Genomic DNA, 24,789 nt, shown 5'->3' with positions numbered 1-24,789 from the left:
AAGAGGAGTAAAATGGATTTTGAGCACTTACCTTTCTTATTTTCTTTTGGTTTCTTTTAACCAGAAACTACAATGATATTTACTGTATGAATTATGATTTCAGAGGGAGATCTTTTTCTTGTAGGTTGTAACATTAGTGTTGCAGAATGATACCAAAGAAGTAACAGATTCATGGGAAGTGGGTGGGGGCCTTCTTCCAGTTACCAACTGCTGCATAACATTAAAAAAATCCTTTTATTATGCTCACAATTCTATAGGTCAGCAATTCAAGGACAGTCTGTCTCCATTATATTTAGAGCCTCAGCTAGGATGGTATGAACAGCTAGAGATGGCTGGGATGGCTGGGAACCCGGAACATCCCAGTTGCTCATTCTCTCATGTGCCCAGCACCTGGGCTATGATAGCTGCAACAGCTGGGGGATGGCTCTTATCACTTTCTCCATACAGTCCCTCCACATGGCTTCGTTACAGCACAGAAGTCCCAGAGTATTAAGGTTCTTATGTGGCACTTGGCTACCCTCAGAGCAAGAGTTTCAAGATAAGGGAAACAGAAACTGATGATCCTCTTAAAAATTAGACCCAGGACTGGCAGAGTGTCACTTCTGACATGTTTGATTGGTCAAAGCAATCAGTCGCCAGTCCAGATTCAAAGGACTCCATAGATTCCATCTTTTGATGGGGGGATGGCATACAAGTACAAGGAAGGGAGGAACTGGCAGTGGGCACTTTGGAGACAAGCTACCATAAGCCATAAGGAAAATTTTCAGTTTATGTAGTTTTCTAGATACTTGTGTAGTTTTTTTTTTTTTTAAGATTTTATTTTTTTATTGGAGAGAGAGAGAAGCAGAGGGAGAAGCAGGCTCCCCTCTGAGGAAGAAGCCCAACATGGGACTCGATCCCAGGACTCCAGGACCATGACCTGAGCCAAAGGCAGACACTCAATGGACTGAGCCACCCCGGAGGCCTGATACTCCTGTAGTTTTAACTCATGTGAATGATACACTATTTTTTATAGGTTAGAAAAGTCCATGGGTTAAAAGAATATGTGTGGAAAGTCAATTTCAGACATAAATTCAGAGGAAGCTGGAACACAGTAAGTTATATTAGACTCTGGAATAGTCTCCACCGGGGGAAAAATAGGAGAGACCAATTGCCTGAGTCACTTTAAATTAGGCTGGAAAAAAAATATGCTGTAAGGGATCAATGTTGCATTGGCAAGGAAGTACTATTGGTCTTTTTAACTCCAAATATCTATGATGTGTTGCAATATATGTATTCTTTAGTGGCCGATAAAACTATGTCATAAAGTTCACTGAACTGTTAACATTGTCTGTCCATTTTGAGGATTATATCCAAGCATGTGACCAGGTCCCAGAGACGCTATTGAACTGTGTCATCGATCACCCAGTGGAATTTGTTGGTGTGTTAAAGATGTTAAGTACATTGCTGCTGTGAAACTCCTCTATGCACAACTCTTCTTCCTCTTCTGTGAAAGGAAAGTGCAGGAATTCTTTTATCAGGCTATTTGCAAGTCCCTTGCTCCTCCATGTCAGCTGCCCTTGGCTGTAAGATAACCATAAAACATTTACTGCAAAGCCATGAAGAATCCATATGTCCATTTGATGTGTCAGGCCACCAAGAAGCCAGAGCTTGTGGGGTAGCATAAGGATATCTGAAGGTGACACATGCTGTCAGTTGATGAACAGAGATGCAGAAGGGGATTCTGGCAGCCTCTATCTTGGCCTTGACAACTTGTGATGGTGACCAGGTGGGGTGTGTTATCTTAATAGTCTGGAGCTCTTGTGAATTATTTGCTGATAGATGTAAACAGCTGTTATTCTTGGTAATGGAAAGCAATTAGAAACATCTGTACTCTTGGCTATGAGTAATGCCTCCTATCCTCACTGCTCCCAAGTGCCAATTGGAAATAACTACATCATCGAGATGGTGTTGGCAATTCTACACTGCATTATGGGCTGATGATTAGTACTGAGCTGTGAAGAACAAGAGGTGAAGTGCGGGAGAAAGAGTCTTTACCTGGGATTTATGAAGCAGAGGGGAAACACTGCTTTATCTGTTCAACAGAAAGCAAGCATTATGGCTTTGGGAAAGGCACATTTTCATTAATCTCAGAGATACCTCAATATAAAAAGTTGCCAGTTCCTAAAAGAAACTTGTTCATTGACAAGTCTAACCTAGTGATTAAGCACAGGCCACAGAACCTGGGACTGCTCAGGTTTGCCTCCCAGCCCTGCTACCTGTGTGACTTTGGACAAGTTGCTTAACCTCTCTTAGCTTTAGTTTCCTCACCTATAAAATGGATATAATACCTACCCTATAGCACAGCTATGAGAATCAAATGAATCTGTGTATGAAAAGTGCTTAGAACAATGCATGGCAAATAATAAGTACCCAGACAATCTTAGCTGTTGTTGTTATTAAACACCTACTGTGTATTTGGCCCTGCTAGGCTGTGTGTATGTAGCCTGAGGAGCACATTCAAGGCGGCTACTCTCGTGGTGATCATTATTAATGTAGTATTTATAAAAGCATCTAATCTATAGCCAAGTACATACAAGAAACTTAACATTAGTTTCTCTTTTCTTTTGCTTTCCAGGGTAAGAGTTATATGTCAGTTTCCTAAAGACTAGAAACTAGGACCTATGACAGGTCCTAGACAGTACCACTGGTTCTAGTTTTTGATGGCTTGAAAGAAACATGAATCTGTAAGTGGGTACTTTCAGGGTAGATAATAATTAATTAGAAGAATTGTTGTTAGATTTGTTAGGTAATTATATTCTAATACTTACTGTCTTGTCCCAGAGATTGCTATAGATTTTTTCTTCTTTCCGATGCCCATTAAGTACACAGCACACACATATTGCCAAATTGGAATATACTGCCACCTATATGCCTTATCGTTTGGGAAAAAATAGAGATCAAGTTCCGTCTGTGGGCGCAATTGTCACAGTATATAGTTTCATGATGGAGATTTCTGAGGAAAACAAATGTTTGTCACAGGGAGAGGTGATGAGAATTTGAGTGAATTCTGTCATAAGAAAGGGAAAATTGGGACACTTTTTCCCTCTACAAGTTGAGTATCATTTTAGGAATGATAGTCTACTGGACAGAGACTTTGTCTTAGAGTAAGATAATAATTCACTCATTTATTCAAACAATGTATTGGTTGAATCTTGGTTGGGAAAATATATATATATTAGGAAAATGAATAAGAATAGGACATAGACCTGGGAGGTTACATTGATTTTTACGTACGTTCTGTTGACTTAGAACTTATATTTGATGTTTGTGTGAAGATAGTAGATTATCCTGAAGTCTATGTGTGTAATCAAAATCTAGAATTATGAAAAATAGAGCAGGGTTCTAGTTTACTATGGACAAGGAGAAAAACAAAATGCTTGAAAACTAATGAAAAGAATTGAAAAGATTTCTCATTCAAAATGAGAAGATCCTCAAAGTTAAGTGAGTTAAAGAAGGATATGCTGTATGCAACATGCTAAATTTACATTGACTCTAGCATTCTGTTGGATATTAACAAATGCTTGTTAATTTAACTATGTTTAAGAATTTTACAGTTTAGGAGGAGGAGGAGACCTTAAACTGATGCTTAATTGGTTGACAATACATTTGATATTTTAAAAGGAGTGGAATATTCTAATGCTTTTTTCTTCTGTTGCTAAAAGTCCTTATAGGTCTTACTCAACTGCTCACAAAAGGGAAGATGTGCATTCTGCTATTCCCATTCATCAGCTATAAAAACTGAGACTTAGAGCATTGAATCCTTTTTGTAATAATATAAACAAAAATGACTTTCAGTCTTCTGGTTCCTACTTGGAAATCTTGCTCTTTTGATCTTGTTCTTTTTTTTTTTAAAGATTTAATTTATTTATTTGACAGAGAGAGAGAGAGAGGCAGTGAGAGAGGGAACACAAGCAGGGGGAGTGGGAGAGGAAGAAGCAGGCTCCCAGCGGAGGAGCCTGATGTGGGGCTCGACCCCAGAATGCTGGGATCACACCCTGAGCCGAAGGCAGACGCTTAATGAGTGTGCCACCCAGGCGCCCCTAATCTTGTTCTTGTTTGCAAGGAGAATGCATTTAAAATGCAAAGGTTGGCTAGAAAAGACAGTAAAAGCCAATGGAGACTGGTAAGTCCTCAAAAATATATCTGTACCACTATGAAGAAAGATTGGCACGTGACACCGTCAGAGTAGCTGAAAATGAAGTCTGACTTACCAGGTATCCTCAAGTGATATACTTACAAACTTCTTTAGAGAAAAATTGGCCAGTAGAAGCTTCCCTTTCTTAGTTTCCATTTCGTGGGCTCCCATTACTATCTCCCATAACCATAACCCCATCCAATTAACCAGGTCTGGGGCTTCCCATTTTTCTTTGCCTCTTCTCTCCTCTCTACTGTCTTATTTTCATCCCTTTTGTCTCCCACTTGGACTCTTACAGTAACCTTGTTCCTACTCTTGTCCTCTTCAAATTCATCTTCCATTCATTTGCCAGTGATCTAGCCAATGGACATTTGATCATTCAGTATTATTTCTTGAACCCATTCTATTAGTTCACATTGCCAAAAGAAGAAGGCTTAAGTTTCCTAACATGTTGTACGATACCCTGAATTACCCAACTTCTTCAATCCCATCTCTCACTTTCTCTACTTTGAAATTTGTTCTTGAAGCGGCTTAAAATCACTCTGCACATATGCCTCTGTTCATAGTGTTCTCTTTGATGACAATGCCCCGTCCATATTTCTTTGCCTGAAAAACCCCTAGATACTCCCATGGGATATCTCTCCAGAGTTCTCTCTGCCAAGAATCTCTTTGGACCACTCAGGGCATAATAGTTGCATTTTCCCCTGTGTGTTTCTTGGGCTTATCTCTACCATTCATATCTCATTGTTTCTATGTTTGAGGTCTAGACTGTGAGATACTTGACAGGTGAAAATTGCATCTTGTTGATATTTGCACACTTAACATCTTTTATAGTGGGTTCTTGATAAATATTTGTTCAGTGATTAAAATACCAATGATGATTATAATAGTAATGTATATTGGTTACTTACTATGTGCTAAGAACTGAACTAAGTGCTTTTCAAGAATTTTCTCACTTAATTCTCCTAGCAAATCTAAACGATGTGTACTACATTTATTCTCATTTGACGGTTGAGAAACTGAGGCTTAGAGTGAGTACATAACAGGCTTTCAGTCACACAGCTGGCAAGTGGTGGAGCCAGGGTTATAATGCAGGTCTAATTGGCTCTTTTAAGTGTTCTTTTGAACTAAATTAAATTATGCCTAGATCCTGGGTTCTCAGGTTAGCCCTGCAATTTGCTTGCTGTGTAACCTGGGGATTAAGATTCCTCCAACTTTATTTCCTCATCTAGAAAGTGGAACACTAATGTTTTCTCTGAGTACACAAAGTGGTTGCTATTGTCCCAATTAGTTCAATGTCCATAATCCTTTCCCACCCATGCACAAAGCAGATGGGCCCTATAAACTGCTCCTCTTCTCTCAATTCCAAGAGCTCACAAAACCTTCCTCCTGGCTTTACCTTTTCATTGCCTACTCCAATTGGACCTGATGCTATAGACTTTTCTGGCAGTTGCTGAGTCTACTGAACCTTAGGATGCTCTTGTATTTCTTATCTGTTCATTCTTTAAACAAATCTGTATTAAGTACTTGCTATCCACCAGACACTGCTGTAGAAATTTGGGGCACATCAGAGAACAAAAAGTAAAAATCTCTGATCTTGAGGAGTGTATATTTTAGTGGGAGTTTCAGACAATAAAAAACAACATAATAACTAAGTTAATTATATAGCTGATTAGAAAGTGATCTCAATTATCTCAATTCCGGATCATCACTTTGCTATCATGCCCAATCTTGGCTCTGAGGACCCAGAGTTGGCCAGAGCTTCTGTACCTCTCTGTATGTCTGAGATAAATAAATGGATAAATTTTGGATAAATGACATGATCAAGTGAGTAAATAAATGTGAAAATGTGTTGTAAACCTGTTTTATGTCCAATCATCTCAGAATCACATTGCTCCCAAGGAGTGAGTAGGCCTAGGATTTCTTCAGTAATCAGAAACACCCCTGGCCTTCCAGCCTAAACTGAAGCCTTAGTGCTGTTGATTGGGAAATTAGGATGCAGTTGAAGAAGAGCACAGACATAAGAGACATGTTCTGGGAGATATGTCCATTTCCTGGTAGACAACCAATACCAGCAAACATCCACGGGCCTTTTTTGACCTGGAATACACTACAAGAAGTTCCAAGATATAATAGAGGCTACAACTGAGCAATTTTCTTGAGGGTTTAGAACATTTATATAAAAATATACAAATTACAATGCAAGAAGGCAATGCTAGGTGCCAAATGTCAGGTATAATTAACTTCTGTAGAAGTTCCCGGAAAGAAGCGATGGTTAAATGGTGGGGCAGTTTATAAAGGCTCCAGGGAGGCAGTCAGGCTTGACCTGTACCTGAAAAGAGACAAGGACTTAGCAAGTGAAATGACAGGGAAAGAAAGTTAGGAGGAAAGAATGGACAACTAAGGTGAAGATGAAGATCTTGGACTTGGGGCTACACTTATTTCTGAGTTTCAACTATTCTACCTACTAGCTACCAGACAGCGTACAAACCTCTTAACATTTCTGAGCATTGAATTCATGCTCTTTATTTTACAGTGCAATTGTAAGGAACAAATGAGATCATAGGATATAAAAATTGTTTAATTATAAAGAATTATATAAATACAAACTATTACTTTTATAATGGATATCAATGGCTTTTGCTTTTCCAGCCTGCAGGTTTGCCTTTTCTTGTAAGAACTCTCCAATTTTGTTTTGGGGAGTTTCCTTTCCTTCTCTAGATACTATGCTTTCCCCTGGCCAAAGGGATGGGCATGCAGTCCAAGCCAGCTTAATTATGTTACTTCCATGGGACGTGACTCTTGAGAACAAAGACACAAGGCTGAAATTGTTGCCACTGACTCCTCCTGGTTAGGACCCTGAAGACACTATCCTTTAGTTCCTGTAACTTAAGATGTACCTTGATTCTTACCCTTTTTGAATCTTTTTTCCCCCTTTCCATCTTTTCCTTGGATTCTGTAAGATGTTCCATATTCTTTCAATAAATTTATTTTCTCTATTGAAGTTTTCCAAAGTCCATTTCTCTTTCTTGTATTTGGAGAACCCTAATTGATAAGTGGCTTTAGGAGACTGAAGAATTCGAGGGAAAAGGTGGTATCTTTTATTTATGTATATATCCAGCAACAATGGTGGGTCCAATACATGTGCTTAATAAATATTAGCTGAAATAAAACATATACATATGGCCTGGACTGAATGGAAGTGTTCATATGATGAAAAGAAGGAAGTTAATTAATATAAAGAAAGATATAGGTACTATATCAAGGAAGGCCTTGAAGGACAAATCAAATTCTTAATTATTTCAGAATTGAGAGGGCTTGAATAGTTGCAGGGTAGATGGGTAAGGGAGTGATGTAGGAAAAGCAGTGTTTTAGAAAGATTAATTGGATAAGCAGGGAAGAAACTAACCCTCATCAGTGCTTTTTAGGTTCTGGCCCAGATGCTTCCCATGGATCAACATGAAAATCAACCAATTCCTCACAACAGTCTATGAGATAGGTACCCATTTTACAGATGAAGAAACAGAGTCACAGACTGGCCAAATAATTTACCCAAGGTCAAACATTTAGTAAGTGGAAGAGTTGGGATTGAAACCTAGGCAGTCTGACTGAAGAGTCCATGCTTTAACTATTACATTGCTCTGCCTCCATAGTATGGCTATGCAGATGGGGAGAAGAAAAAGTTTTCAAGAAAGCAGTAAAGAATTCAAGTCATAAAGGATCTGGGCTAGAGTGGTAGCTGTAAGAATAAAGAGTTATTCAGAACTTGGCCTCACTGGATATGGGCTGATATTTGGGAAAAATCAAGGGCCAAAATTAATTAGTCACTAATTTATCCATTAATTCCATAAACATTTATTGATCATCTACCAAATGTCATGCACTGTTTTATCTGCTAGGTATGCCATGGTGAGCAAGGCAGGCAAGTTTTTTGTTGTCATAGAGTACAGATTCTGTGAGAGAGAACTGACCACAAAACAATTAAATAAAAAAAAAAACTCAAGTAGCAATGCTATGATGCAAATAAAAGAGTAAAGTGATGGAGAGGGATTACACAGACTGAAAGGTCTCTTTGAGGAACTGACATTACATAGAGATCTGAATGAACCAACCATCTAAAGATCTCCAGGTAAGTGTCCCAAAAGAGAGACCAGCAAGTATAAAAACCCCAAGTTAAGAATGATCTGAGCATGCCTGAAGAACCCAAGTAAGGCAAGTATGTCTGGGGTATAGTGGGTAAGGAGTATGAAGAGATGAAGACACTGTATTGAGCAGAGCCCACTTTATACAAGGCACTGGATGCCAGGCTTAGGGGTTTTAATTTGGGAGGTTTATTTATTTATTTTTAAAGATTTGTTTGTTTATTTATTTATTTATTTGAGAGAGAACATGAGTGGGAGGGGCAGAGGGAGAGAGAATCTCAAACAGACTCCGTGCTGAGTGCGGAGCCCAACATGGAGCCTGATGTGGAGCTTGACATGGAGCTCCATCTCAGGATGCTGAGATCATGACCTGAGCAGAAACCGAGAGTTGGATGCTTAACCGATTGCGCCATCCAGATGCCCTAATTTGTAAGGTTTAAATAGAGCAATTACCTGATACAAATTCCGTTTTAAAGAAAGTCACTGGCTAATGTGTGAAAAAGGAATAGCGGTGGAACAAAAGTAGAAGCCAAGCACCACCGTGTTAGGAGACAGTAACAGCAGTCCACTTTGTAGTGATAGAGATGGGCTTCATGGATTCAGGAGATAATTGTGGAGGTAGAATTGACAAGATTTACTGATGGACTAGACATAGGAAGGAGAGGAAAGGAAAGGATTTCTAAATATTTGCTTGAGCAGCCAGGTTGACTGTGGTGCTTTGTACTGACATGTTAAAAAAACAAGAGAAAAGCAGGTTTTGCAGGTCTTGGAAATTTTGTTTGGGGTATAGTAATGAGATGCATATTAGAAATTCGAGTGGAAATATCAAGAGGCCAATTGGATCTAAAAGCCAATTTTGGGTAAAGTTCAAGGCTGGAGAAGTAAAACTCAGAATCACTAGAAATATGGATATTCTTTAAAGCCACGGGATTGGATGACATTACCTAGTGAGAAGGGGTAGATAAAGAAGAGAAAGAGCCCCAGATCCATACTAAGGATCCAGCGAAGGAATGACTAATAAGGATAGAGGAAAAGCCAGCAGTGAAGTACCTTTAAGCCAAAACCAGAGAGGCTTTCTAGGAGGATAGAATGGCCAATGCTGCTAAGTCTATAAAGATGAGAACAGAAATGTTGCTGTGGGATGCGAAAATAGGCAAATCATTGCTGATGTTAGTGTGCAATCTCAGTGGATGGAGGGCCAAAAAGCCTGTTGAAGTGGGATGAGAAGAAAATAGGAGTGATGCAATAGAGGCAGAGAATATAGACAACTTTTTCAAGAAATTTTGCTGTGAATCGGACAGAATGTTATGGAAATTTTTTTAATGCACAATGCTAAAAGTTCTTTGTTTACAAGAATGATCAGTGGAGAGGGAAAAATTGATAATGCAGTATAAATATAGTCTTATTTGCAGGAGGAAATTTTTTAAGGATCCAGTAGCTGATGTGTGTAGGGTGCAGTGAAGACTTGACTTTTGATAGGAGGAGCCTGTCTTCCATTAAAACAGGCAGGAAGGCAGGAGGGCAGAAATTACAGTTAGAGGTTCAGGTAAACTGGTAGATTTCCTCCTGAGAAGATGAGAGAGTTTCTGTCTCATTGCATTTAATCAGAAAAGCTGAGGCAAGATTTCAAGTCTGGGTAACTTGGAAAATGATGGAACAAATCACATGTATACCAAAAGAAAATCACCGTGGGTGTATAGAGACTTTGGTATACAAATCACATGTATACCAAAAGAAAATCACCGTGGGTGTATAGAGACTTCACCGTGGGGGTATAGAGAGATGAGCAGAGGACTAAGAAGTAGAAAGTTACTTCATCTATCTCTGTTGAAAGTGCCCTCACAAGCTATGCATGTCTTTCACATGGTAGAGGTTGGGGAAGGGGGAAAACATAATTTTTCACATTTCTAAAAGGAATTTTTAATATCAGTACTCAAAAATCGGTTGCAGTGATATATTTCATGCCTTTGAGGAAAACAGGGAGCACAGATATAAATATATATATAAAGCTCAGTTATGTTAATTGGAATTGTACTTTTTACTTACCTATTTTTTAATTTAAATTCAATAAGCCAATTTATAGTATGTCTTTAGTTTCAGATGTAGTGTTCAATGATTTATCAGTTTCATATAACACCCAGTGCTCATCACATCACGTGCCCTCCTTAATGCCCGTCACCCAATTACCCTATCCCCCCACCATCCTCCCCTCCAGCAGCCCTCAGTTTGTTTCCTAGAGTTAAGAGTCTCTTATGGTTTTTCTCCCTCTCTAATGACTTCCCATTCTGTTTTCCCTCCCTTCCCCTATGATCCTCTGCTCTGTTTCTTATATTCCACAAATGAGTGAAATCATATGATAACTGTCTTTCTCTGATTGACTTATTTCACTCAGTATAATACCCTCCAATTCCATCCATGTCTATGTAAATGGTAAGTATTCATCCTTTCTGACGGCTGAATAATATTCCGTTGTGTGTGTGTGTATATGTGTGTGTATATACATATATGTATATATACCCATATATATACATATATGAATATATATGTACACCACATCTTCTTTATCCATTCATCTGTCGATGGACATCTCAGCTCTTTCCACAGTTTGGTTTTGGTTATTGTGGACATTGCTGCTATGAACATTGGGGAGCAGGTGTCCCTTTGGATCACTACATTTGTATCTTTGGGGTAATACTTAACTATTATTTTAAAAAAATTCAATGGAGTAAATTTAAAGATCTAATTGGCTTCATCAGCCAATTCATGAATCCCATCTAGCAAGCAGAAGGGAACTCCAAAGGGCTACAGAAAGGGAAAGGTTTATAAAGTCAGGACAAGGAAATTATAAACAGAAAAAAAGGATTATTTCAGGTGTAATCAACTTCATTTGGATTTTAGTAGGTGGATTACCTCATCTTTCTTTGAGGGATGAAGAGGGCTCATGACAGATTACCTTATTGGTGCTGACCAGAAAATTACCTAACCGGTTAAGACTCCCTTTCTGGATGTTGAAACTGAGTTAGGGTAGATATTAAGTCTTGGCTTACTGACTTGGGATCTTAACCCAAGTACAACCATTTTAGGCCTATGGTTTTCTTTTTAACACTATATATATCCCCATTAACTGCCACAGAGTCCAGGGCCCTAATAAATATTTCTTGAGTGAATGAATGAATGAATGAATGAATGAATGAAGTGATTTGAAGAACTTGGAAAGCAAGGAACTACATTTTTCCAGGAAAGGTGGAATAGTACATGAAAGAAACAAAGCTTTCATAAATGTAACGCTTAATCTCTAAATTTAAAACAAGAGTTCAGTTGAGAGGAAGCAGAGCTAAGGTAGAAATTCTTAGGAAATGTAACTCAACTTTTATGTAGTTCTAGAAATGACTAATCAGAGTAACTTAAAAGGCTCCAGAGAAGGTTGTGACCCTAGTTTACAATTCTATGTACCCATTCTAACGGTAGTATCCCACCATGGTTCTTGAGGAATGAAAGGCAATATGAATTAGTATAAAGAAGCCTCATTAACAAAGTGTCCTATTTAGTTCCTGAATAGAATCCTGACCATCATAGAGTGTCTTCTGTGGCAGGGCATAAATTTGATATTCCTGCCTATCAAGTCTGATTCAAAAGTATCGGGTTTATTATGTGAAAAAAACCTGCAGTTAAGCATCATAGGTAGCAACATCTAACAATAGATTCTAGTTATTGTATTTTCTTGAAGAATGGTGAATGCCTTTAAGAATGTGCAAACAATATTATAGTATTGGTTAGGAGGTAAGTTACCAGTTTAGTAAATTCTTTAAAAGGGAGTTTGTAGATTTTTTGGTAGGGTGCATTTAAAATCAGTTGGAGATTACACTGATAGCTTTTGCAGCATTGGGCAGAGCCAGTAGATGGTGGTCTTAAGTTGCAAGTTGCTATTACAGTAACACCTGTCAGCATGTGAAATAACTACTGCTTTCAACAAAATGTCAAAATTCACTTTTCCATTCATTGGATGCTGTAAATTGGAAGATGATGGCACAAGAGAACATTCCGAGATGGCATGTTAACTGTTATTTTTTTAAAAACATAGTTTTCTTTAAAAAAAATCGTAGGAAATTTATAACAGCATTTAAAATCATGCAATGCTTGTATCATAATGTGATATAAATGGCTTTATCTATTGTTTATCTTTTCTTCAAGAATGAAAGGATTTTTAATTTCTTAATTAGAATGCTCTCTGTTGGAATTCCCAGAAACCAAGACCAACTCTAAGCTGTAATACCTAAATAAGATATCCACTTAACATTCTCTATTGTTAAAGGCACTTTAGAGATTCAGTTGCAAGAGTATTACAATACCTTGTAATTATGCAGACTGAGTAGAATTAAAGACTTTGGAAATTAATTTTGAGTTGAAATATTAAATTAAGTAGAATGTTTTATCATAATGGCATAATTTAAAACTAACTAAAAATAGCATTAATAATCATGATCACTCTCCTTTCATTAAGAGAAGAGATTTAGCACTAAATTATTAAATGATCAAATTTATGGTACCCAAGTTAGTAAAGATTTTGTAGTAGTGTAAATCATGCTACATGATTTCTGTCCAGTGACTATAGCAAATTAGTCACTCTAGTAAATTTTAGAGGGTGTTAATAATACAAACACTTCAGTGCTGGAAGCTTTGGTAGAATGATACTGTTTACATCCTTGGACATTCAAATATTCCTTTTTTTTTTCTTCCAACAGTATATTATCTAACTGCCATGGGTAGTAGCAGGGATGGACAACTACAACTTGAACAAAAGAAAAGGGTAAGCCTTTTATTTTTATAAACCAGCACTTTATGAGAAGTGATTTCTGCTTTCCAACATTAACCTTTGGCCTCCTTCTATTCAACAGTCTTCTGATTTTATCTGAAATTGTACTGTCTGTGTTCTAAGCAGAACATATGTTGCTCATTTTCCTTACCGATTCTCAGATCAACTCAGTTTTACTCTACAAACAAACAAACAAAAAGGCAAGAAATTATTTTTTCAGCTTATTTAAAATCATCCTAATATATATACATGATTTTCCCACCATAATTGAATTTGCTATACCAATATATGAGTTATAAAATGGGCAAGCAACCTAAAATAGAAAGCAAACACACATCAGCCTCTTGAGTGATAAGGGTGGGGTTGGTGTTAAGGTAAAGGGAGATTTGCTTTGTTTTATATGTTTCTTAATGAAAGTTTTTATAGATGTTCTAACGTACACGTATGCTATACATTTGTCTATATTTAATAACTTTAAATGTTTCCTTCCTCTTTAGCCATGGATATGGTTTTTGGTACCTGATCTATATTTTAGAAAATTATCAGACCTGAGAATCCCAAAAGTCATGTAATATTGCAATGGATTAGTACATGTATAAAAATGTTACGAATCATCCAAACCACTCTTTAGAACTTTGTCTTTCATAGTCAAAATATCAATGCCTATGGAGGTTTTGTATTACAAAGACTGTATGTTACGTATCTGTTAATTCATAATGCAACTTTTAGAAAATTGTGGGGAAATAAGTCACCTAACCAAACTTCCATTATGGGTTAATTTCTGAGGATGTTAGAATTATTTTGGACCAAGAATGTTAATTTAGAGCAAACCAGTCACTTGTTACTTTTCTTTTACTTGGTAACATCTTGGCCATGAGTTTATCCTATCCCTTTAGCATTACCCAAATCATTTTGGCAAAATACATTTTGCAGCAGAATGTTCTCATTAAAAACACGGATTGAAGATGGTGTGGTGCAAAACCCAGGTAGTGCATTCTCTTTCACAGAGCTTTGGGGCGTCATTAACAAGAGGCTAGTTATTAATGATCACACATTCATTTGTTTAGCATGTTCACTGTACTTTATAAAATGATGTGTGAATAAAATCAACACAATTGGTATATCTATAGTATCAAAGTCACTATAGCTTAAGATAATTTTCTTAAAATACTAATTCAACAGCCGAGCTATTCAGTAGAGAACTACATACATCATACTGGGACATTTAACTAGACTCAGGAGTCAAACACACATTGGAAAACATCTTTCGACTCATTAGTATTGTTTCAGTAACTGCTTTGGCTTTTATGTAACTCAGGAAATAGGAAACCATAACATCGTAAATAGTGTTAAACTGAATCTATCCATGTAGCCAGAGCAATTTTAAGCCAATCATTTCTCATTAGGCTAATGCTAGTAAAGTTTCTTATTCGATAATTTTTTTTCTTTTTTCTTATTTTGGCTATTCAGTGGCCAATGAGGTGTAATAAGTTTCAGCAAATTGGGGCTGAGGTCTCTTAGGTTAGCTTTATTCTTTGCTGTAAATTACAGCAGCTTTATAACTGCTTAACACAGCTCTTGAATCAAGAAATGTCACACCTGAATTTTCTTGTTCAGGCTGAATGACTGGCATTAGGGGGAGAGAGAGAGAGGGAGAGGAAGAGCGAGAGAGGAAGAAAGAGAAAGTGCATACGCTCCTAGAATTCAGTATTAAACCTGCTTTCAGACTGTCAAACTGATTTATATTTTAACTGTTGAGCAGCTGAAGTGGCAACTAAATAGAATTTTAATATACTAGCATCTTCCCATATATTTTCTCTTTGCAAGTTACAATTTGGCAAATTGTTAAATTTTTCAATGCACTCTGTGTACCTCCTGTTGACTTCGGATTGGATTTTGTATTTTGGACTTTATTTTTGATTTCAGGCTCAAGACCATGAGGTATGATTTAGATTACTTGCTTCTTGGACATCTGTTCCTTAAGCATTAGAAAGCCAGTCACTGCTATAAGGACTCTCGCTGATTAAGCAGCAGACTTACATAAGAAGATGGTATGACAATAAAAAGGGTACTAGTGCAGAAGTCTCTCTTAGCAGCTTTGAATAGGTCAGCAAATGTGACTTGTTGGCTGTTGTCCTGTTTTTCTCATTGACAGTTCATTACAAAATGAGGTAGGTTATTTTTTTTCTGACTGGATTAGCAAAAACAGAAAAGCAATTAATACATAAAGTACCAAATATGAAATATTACTCTGCACAGAGGCATTTCACACTTCGTTGATTTCATGAGTAGGCCAGAGGTGCCAGAACAATAATTAATATGTTGTAAGGGAAAAATTATTATGCAAGGTCAGCAGCATTTGAAGACTTTACAAAGAAGAGGCATGAAAAGATATTCTGAAACTTGTTTCTTAAGTAGGGCTTAAAATGAATATTTGAAGAAATACATGGTTTTTCTATGAGAAATTAATAGGTGTTTTTCATTTATCACTGAAAGTATGCCTCTTTAAGTAAGCATAATGTAAATCAATATACTGGCAGTTGGGGAAAAACTGAATAAATATGTGTGGGTATGTGTAGACTTATGGATATCATTATTTACATTTCCAAACTGTCAATGAAATACAAAAATTTTAAATTCAAGGAAATTCATTTATATATTTTTAAATTACTAACCAAAACCAATGTACTGCAAAAGATAACAATCTCAAAAAAGCAAAAATAAAAACACCAACATCAAATCAGCCATAATCCTACAATGCTGATATAAAGATGTTAATATTTTGGGGGCGCCTGGGTGGCTCAGTCAGTTAAGCAGCTGCCTTTGGCTCAGGTCATGATCCCAGAGTCCTGGGATCAAGCCCGGTGTCAAGTGCCCTGCTCAGTGGGGAGTCTGCTTCTCCCTCTGCCCCTCCACCCCACTTGGGCTCTCTCACTCTCTCTCTCAAATAAATTAATAAAATCTTTTAAAAAATAAAGATGTTAATATTTTGGTGTATATCCTTTCAATATTTTCTCTCTCTAAAATATATATTTTTAATGGGATACTGCAATGTTGTTTCTCGTTGTGCTTTTTCACTTATTATATGATTATTCCCTTATGTCATTCAGTAGTTTTCTACGATTTTTAGTGGCTACATAATGCTTCACTGGATATAACATAACGTATTTAAGCAGTCTTCTGTGGATGGGCATACAGTGGTTTCCAATTCCTAACAAATTGCAGTACTCATCCTTAGAGTCATATTGTGATCAAGACTTTTGGACACATCTCTAGAAATGGCAATCCTGATTGCTTCACAGGTATTTACAAATTGTCCTCCATAAAAGTCATCTCAGTTTGCCCCCAACACAGTGTCTGTTTCAAAATCACTTTCAGTGGTGATTTTAAGCTCTTCTTTACTCTGATGTCATGTAGTAAGTAATGGATTTTCCTGGATTAATTGAAGATGATTGAGAGAAAATCTCTTGAAAGACTTTCAGAAGCAAAATGTTCCCAGTGATTATCTTAAGACCAAAATAAGTAAGATCATTTAATATCATATTTTTTAATCCCCAATTGAAAACTACTAATAGCTACCATTTACTGAGTGCTTACCGTGTATCAGTGATAACTTGGCAACAATTCTATGTGCTTTACACCAATTATTTTATATTTTATCCTCACAGTCATCCTGTGAAATAAGTTTATTCTGCTCCTTTTAAAAACAAGGAAGCCAAAATTCAGGTAGTTTATGAACAAACTGTCTAAGGTCACACAGCTAGTTGGTGGGGAGCTGAGATTTGAATCCAGAAGCACTTGATTTAAAAGTTCATATTTCAGCTACTGTAAAAAACAGGAGAGATCTTAAACTTGGGATTCTGGAAGTACCACACCTTCAAATATCACACATTGTAGCTTATCTGTATACTTACAATAACCATCTTTTTCCTCAATCTATTGTCATTTTGGTATTATGATTGAAGATGTCTGCTTGGATCAACCATGGATTTCTACCACCTGGACCTGTGCTAAGAAACAGTGGGTCTCATTTCTCAAACATGAGGTGCTAGGAAGGCTGGCGCCAGGTTGGCAGAGCAGGTCCCATCCTTTCTTAGTGCATTTGGCTCTCTGGTGTAGAAAGCTACCACTAGTCCCCCGATGTTCTCTCCTCCACTCACAAACTGGAGTCCATATGATAGTGTGACTTTCTTGTTAACCTCCTTTCTGTGAATCTGAGATGATATAAAGAAAGAAAAGGCCAGAAAACTGGGAGCAGGGGCTGTGTTGAGTCTTTCCTTGAGGCACCAGAACATTGTTCTGAAATTGAAACAGTGGGCTGGGGCCTCTTTGAGAGGATGGCTCTCTGGTGACATAGTTCTGGGAGGGCTAGGATGGGGAGACAGGAAGACGATATGTTCCAGACAATATTCAACCCCAGATAACAGTGGGAGTTCATAAAGGGAAAGGAAGAAAGTACTCTCTATTCTGGATATGGAGCTCAACAAAGTAACATAATTAGGACCAGAAATTGTCCTATTGTGGCATTCCAAATGCATACTTGAGCCTCTGTCCTACTCATTATGAATCTTTATCCTTTCCTCTCCCTCTGCTCCCTCTCTCATCAGCAGGCTAAAGAGAGGATACATCTCTAGCTTAAGCTTGGGGCTTTTTGGCACGATGCTTGATTGTCTCGGTTTCCTCTTGGCAGATTTAAATTGTTAGAGAAATGAAACTCGTTTGAAAACAGTAGGCCCTGGCAGGCACTCTCCCAGGCATTGCCCAGGACTCCAGGAACAGTTGTCAACTTGCATGGCATTTGTCTAGGTTGGGTTTGATCTTATTCTCAGATCCCATATGGTAAGAAATAATTCAATTTTAAAGTTTTGTGTGTTTTATGGTTGTGTGGATTGAGGTCAGAAAAGGGAGAGAGGTTGCTGCATATGGAGTTTGTAGATTTTTTTTATATTAAAACTAAAACAGTGAAGATGGGAGATTAAGGAGAAAATTCTCTTATTTGCATGAACATGAGACAAAACTGAACAGGATATTTTTTACTTTCTCTGAATATAAATCTCTATTTGATTATGATACCCTTAATTGTAAGGTATGGAAATATATAATGCTAACAACTAATATGCATATATGATAGTTTAGAGATTAAAAATACATTCATTGTCCTTAGTTTAAAAAAATAGTATATAAATGAGGAAACAAAAGAAAATAGTACCATTTCTAGTAGTATTAGTTCTGACATAATCATTTATCTAACGTTTAGTTTATTTACTAGGGCATATTCAGCACTATATAAAGAATCTAGTGGTAGATAATAATATGCTTAGCATTAATGGTGAGATATTTTCCAGTCTATTTACAAGTTTTTCTTTAGAATTGTAATAGAACAGAATAATAGTAAATAACTAGAGTAAAAACACCCCCCAAAATACTGGGTATAAGTTTATAGATATGCATAACTTTTATAACCAATTTCTAGTGAAACCAATACTGCTTTTGATTATGTAATTACAAATTTCACCCTCCTTCCTCTATCTTCATACACCCATGTGGGAAAAGAAATGAACACTTAGCAGCTGGGTCTGTGAACACAGAATGGATTTCAGAGCAACTAAATGTGTATGCTGCTCCAAAGAACATTTTAGGCATCATAAATAGCCAGTGTTTTAAACCACTAAATCCTCTGTCTACTACCTCTGTGTAGTTTGGCCACTCTATCACCATTATTCGTTTTTGACACACAGTTTCCTTCTCTTATTTCAGAACCTCAAAGGGACAAATACTAGGTCCATTTCACAGACTCAATTTAATACAGACTAATATTCACAATGATACACACAAGAGTACCAGTGAAAACTTTCTGTATTTGGTGGTTTATGGAGTTAAAATAAGTTATCATCTGATACCTCAAACCTGACTTTTAACCTGGATTTCTTCTTTACATATCCAACCATCAGTTAGCCTGTTAAATGGAAGCTAACACAGAGTAGACTAAACTGGGGGTAGAGGACCAATCTGATTAAATCTAACAATTTGTACATCTGTGTCTGACTTTCATCACTTCTTATGATTGTACATAAAGTACCTGCTGTTGAATGGGGGATTAAGCCCATTCCAATTATTGATGCTTTTTAACTTTACAGATGTCAAAGGCATTTCTTCAAACCTGTTCATTTCCAGAGCAAGGCTTTTCCAGATGGGAATTAGAAAGCAAGATTTGATAAGATCTGTTTCTCTATTACTCAATACAAAGGAATAATACAGTAGCACTCCTGTTTCTGCTAATCCATTCATTTCAGGTTTGATTTACCTTTTTTGCCTTGATCTAAAATCCATGTGGCTTTATAGGATTTATATTGCTATATTCAGGTTTGGAATGAATCACAGAGTATGCATTTTAATATGATTTCTCTGATTCCAAAGCCAGGATTAACCTGTTGTTTTTTATTAAAAAGATTTTATGTTTAGATTTTAGAGGAAGAGTGTTAAATTTCTCTAGTTATTTATAAATAGACAAAAGAAATTATACTTGTTGATTATACTGATGGAAGAAAGGGAAAAAAAGGAAGCATAATTTTATAGAGAACTTAAAATATTAATACTCAATATCAACTGTTACTTAAATGAGTGGAAGTTTCCTTAGCACCAAGCCTTCTATTCCTCATGTTGACATCTTGCAAAGTTGAGACTACTGAGGTAGACCTCATCTGAATCATAGTAAAGAGAAATATTGATGCCTGGTTAGATCTTAGAAATTAGATACTAGGGGTGCCTGGGTGGCTCAGTCGTTAAGCGTCTGCCTTCGGCTCAGGGTGTGATCCTGGAGTCCTGGGATCGAGCCCCACATCAGGCTCCCCCGCTGGGAGCCTGCTTCTTCCTCTCCCACTCCCTCTGCTTGTGGTCTCTCTCTCGCTGGCTGTCTCTCTCTCTATCAAATGAATAAATAAATAAATAAATAAATAAATAAATAAATAAATAAAAGAAATTAGATACTAAAAAACAGTTACTTTAGTGCTTAAAAAACAGAAGGAGATACTCTACTCTTTTCTCCTGTGGTGCTTTTATTTTTACTTTTTAGCGGGGGGGCTCTGCTAAAATGCTTATGGGAGTAGAAAGATGCAATAGGGGTTCCTGATATTATTTTAAGGAACAATAATATTGTAATAGCTAAACCGTAGAGATGCTTAGAACGTGACGTGCAGTATTCTAAATCTTTTACGTATACCAACTCAGTTAATCCTCACAGCAGCCTCATGAGTTTGATACCATTATCTCCCTGATATAGAGAAGGAACTAAGGCACAGAGACCTGATGAAAATTGTGCAAGCTCATATGACTGATGAGTGACAGAACCAGGGTCCAAAACTGGGAAATCTGGTTCCAGCCCATGCTTTCAACCACTACCCTAATTATGCTGACATGGTCAGACCACTAGTTTCCAGTCCACCCAAAAAGTATGTAAAATAAATTAAACTCAATCTAATGAGAATATGGTAAAGCCAAGTGAGAAATTGAATAAACAACTGGTACGTTTTTTATTTCCTCCCAACTCCCCTTTTTAATGTTAGACATTCCAGATATGGGTTCCACATCTGTAGATTTTAAAAAATGCTCGTGTGCAAGTCACTAGGGATTTAACCTGTGACCCAGAAGCTCTTTGGACTCATTACTACGTAGTTTCCCTTTGGTCTCACCCTACACTTGGGGAACAGAGATATAATGAGGAATTTAGTTGTGAAAACTTGACTCAAACAATTGATCAATGTTTGTGGAGGGCAGATATTGATTTTCCTAAGTTGGTGATGGAGGAAGGATTGAAGTTTATCTACATATTGCTAAATAAAGGTAGAGATACTACACACCAAATTTAATTTTGGCAAGTTGAAAAAGGGAATGTTTACAAACAGGTCTAAATGCAAACTAGCAAGTAACGTAACCATTGTTTATTAAAATAAATTTCATTTAATGTTTGAAATTTCTGATATTTACAGGCAAACATCATTTTATTGTGCTTTGCAGATACTGCATGTTTTTGTAAATTGAAGGTTTGTGGCAATCCTGTGTCCAGGAAATCTATTGGTACCATTTTTCCAACAGTGTTTGCTTACTTCATGTCTCTGTGTCACATTTTAATAATTCTTGCAATACTTCAAACTTTTCCATTATTATTGTATTTGTTATGGTGATCGGTAATTAGTTATCTTTGATGTTACTATTGTAATTGTGTTGGGGCACCATGAATTATGCCAAAATAAGACCAGTGAACTTAATCGATAAATGTGTGTGTTCTGACTGCTCCACTGACCTGCTATTCCCCAGTCTCTTTCCCTCTCATGTGGCATCACTATTCCCTGAGACACAACAATATTGACATTAGACCAATTAATAACCCTGCCCTCTAAATATTGAGTGGAAAGAAGAGTTGCACGTCCCTCACTTTAAATAAAAAAACTAGAAATAATTGAGCTTAGTGAAGACGGCCCATCCAAAGCTGAGATAGGCTGAAACCTAGGTCCCTTGTGCCAAACAGTTAGCTAAGTTGTAAATGCACAGGAAAAGTGCTCAGAAGTTAAAAGTGCTACTCCAGTGAATGCATGAATGGTAAGAAACAAAACAGCCATACTGCTGATGTGGAGAAAGTCTGAGTGTACAGAAGTATAGTATAGAAGTATAGAAGTATAGATCAAGTATAGAAGATCAAACCAGCTACAACTTTCCCTTAACTCAAAGCCTAATCCAGAGCAAGGCCCTAATTCTCTTCAGTTGTAGGAAAGCTGAGAGATGTGGGGAAGCTACAGAAAAGTTTGAAGCTAGCAGAGATTTGTTCATGAGGTTTAAGGAAAGAAGCCAGCTCCACAGTATGAAAGTGTAAGGCAAAGCTGCAAGTGATCCACACGATCTAGCTAAGCTAATTAATGAAGGTGGCTACATTAAACAGATTTTCAATGTAGGAAAAAGCAGCCTTATATTGGCAAAAGATGACATCCAGGACTTTCATAGCCAGAGGGGAGAAGTCAATGCCTGGTTTCAAAGCTTCACCAGGTGTTATACTGAACTGATGAATCACTGAACATTATATCAAAAACCAATGATGTATCATACATTGGCTAGTTGAATTTAAATAAAAAATTAAAATATTATATATATAATATACATATTTATACAGCATTAAGTATATATATTATACATATAGTATATAAGTATATATATCATACATATATATTATACTATATATTATATATATAGTATTAAGAATAGTCTCCATATCCTGTGGCAACTTATAAAGAAATTCATTCCAATTTACTGTTTTGCTACTTGCCTTATACCAATTTTACTGTTTTATCTGCATCTGTTATATAAGGATGTATTTTTTCATTTTTCTACTGCCATAGTAATGCTGCATAACAATCACAAAACATCGGTGCTTACAACAATAAACACTTATTTTTTTGCTCACACACAAAAAATTATTCTACTCATTAAAAAAAAAAAAGCTTCAAAGGATGGGATAACTCTTGTTAGATGCTAATACAGCTGGTGACTTACAGTTGAAGACGATGTTGTGTCCCATTCTGAAAATCCTAGGGCCGTTAAGAATCATTCTAAATCTACTCTGCCTTTTAAATGGAACAACAAAGCCTGGAGAGCATGTCTGTTTACAACATGGTTGACCGGATATTTTAAGCCCACTATTGATACCTGCTGCTCAGACAAAAAGATTCCTTTCAAAATATCACTGCTCATTGACAATGCACCTGGTCATCCAAGAGCCCTGATAGAGATGTACAATGAGATTAATGTTGTTTTCATGCCTGCCAGTGTAACATTCATTCTGCAGACCATGGGTCAACTTTCAAGTCTTATTATTATTATTTAAGAAATACGTTTCGTAAGGCTGTAGCTGCCAAAGGTAATGATTTCTCTGTTGAATCTGGGCCAAGTAAGTTGAAAACCTTCTGGAAAGGATGCACCATTCTAGATGCCGTTAAGAACATTTTTGATTCACAGGAGGAGGTCAAAATATGAACATTAACAGGAGTCTGGAAGAAGTTGATTCTAACCCTCATGGATGACTTTGAGGGGTTCAAGACTTCCATGGAGAAAGTAACTGCAGGTGTGGTAGAAACAGGAAAAGAGGGGTGCCTGGGTGGCTCTGTCAGTTAAGCATCCAATTCTTGGTTTCAGCTCATGTCATGATCTCATGGGTGGTGAGATCAAGCCCTGCATAGGGCTCCACAGTCAGCAGCTAAGCAGGGAGTCTGCTTGAAGATTCTCTCCCTCTGCCCGTACCCCCACTTGTTCTCTCTCTCTCTTTCTAAATAAATGAATAAATAAATAAGTCTTAAAAAAATAGCAAGAGAACTAGAATTAGGAGTGGAGCCTAAGATGTGACTGAATTGCTGTGATCTCATGATGGAACTTTTATGAGTTGCTTCTTACGGACGAGCAAAGAAAGTGGTTTCTTGAGATGCACTCTACTCCTGGTAAAGATGCTATGAAGATTGTTGCAATGACAACAAAGGATTCAGGATGTTGTATAAACTTAGTTGATAGAGTAGCAGCAGGGTTTGAGAGAACTGACTCCTGTTTTAAAGGAAGTTCTACTGTGGGCACAATACTGTCAAAAGCCTCACATCCTCCAGAGAAACTGTTCTTGAAAGGAAGAGTCAATCAACGCAGCAAACTTCATTGTTACTTAATTTTAAGAAATGGCCACAGCTCTCTTCAACAAATGGTATTGGGAAAACTGGAAAACTACTTGCAAAAGAATGAAACTGGACCACTTTCTTATGTCATGCATAAAAATAAACTCAAAACAGGTTAAGGGCCTACATATTAAACCTGAGACCATAAAAATCCTAGAAGAGAGCACAAGCAGTAATTTCTCTGACACTGGCCATAGAAACATCTTTCTAGGTATGTCTCCTGAGGCAAGGAAAATAAAAGCAAAAAGAAACTATTAGGACTACATCAAAATAAAAAGCTTTTACACAGCAAAGGAAACAACAAAACTAAAAAACAACCTACTGAATGGAAGAAGATACTTGCAAATGATATATCTGATAAAGGGTTAGCATCCAAAATATATAAAGAACTTCTACAACTCAACACACACACACACACACACACACACACACACACACACACACACACACGCATGCACAAAAAAATAACAAAACCCAAAAAACCCCACAAAAAAACAAATAATTTAAAAATGGGCAGAAGGCAAGAACAGACATTTCTCCAGAGAAGACATCCAGATGGTCAATAGACATATGAAAAGATGCTCAACACCACTCATCATCAGGGAAATGCAAATCAAAACCACAATATCACCTTACACCTGCCAGAATGGCTAAAATAAAAAACACAAGAAACAACAGTATTGGCAAGGACACGGAGAAAAAGGAATCCTTTTGCACTATCGGTGGGAATGCAAACTGATGCGGCTAGTATGGAAAACAGTACGGGGGTTCCTCAAAAAATTAAAAATAGAGCTACCCTACAATCCAGTAATTGCACTACTTGGTATTTACTCAAAGAATATAAAAACACTAATTTTAAGGGATACATGCACCCCTGTGTTTTATTGGCATTTTGGGGGGACTTCACTGACGTTTTATTTGGCATTATTTACAATTGCAAAATTATGGAAACAGTCT

The 24,789-nt window shown here is 37.0% G+C and overlaps 1 long non-coding RNA gene across 3 annotated transcripts in view; it reads left to right on the top strand.

Annotated features, from left to right (window-relative positions):
* Positions 1–24,789, top strand: part of LOC123787480 (uncharacterized) — a 402,838-nt gene that overhangs the window by 269,487 nt on the left and 108,562 nt on the right. For all 3 annotated transcript variants that reach the window (XR_015725435.1, XR_015725434.1, XR_006778242.2), the window contains one exon: positions 13,062–13,126. This is a non-coding gene — a long non-coding RNA (uncharacterized LOC123787480). The remainder of the gene's footprint in view (positions 1–13,061; positions 13,127–24,789) is intronic.

Source organism: Ursus americanus, chromosome 8 (genome assembly GCF_024610735.1).
Source record: "Ursus americanus isolate L20-20 chromosome 8, mUrsAme1.1.p, whole genome shotgun sequence".
Lineage (NCBI taxonomy): Eukaryota > Metazoa > Chordata > Mammalia > Carnivora > Ursidae > Ursus > Ursus americanus.
This window is presented reverse-complemented; position numbering and strand designations above follow the sequence as displayed.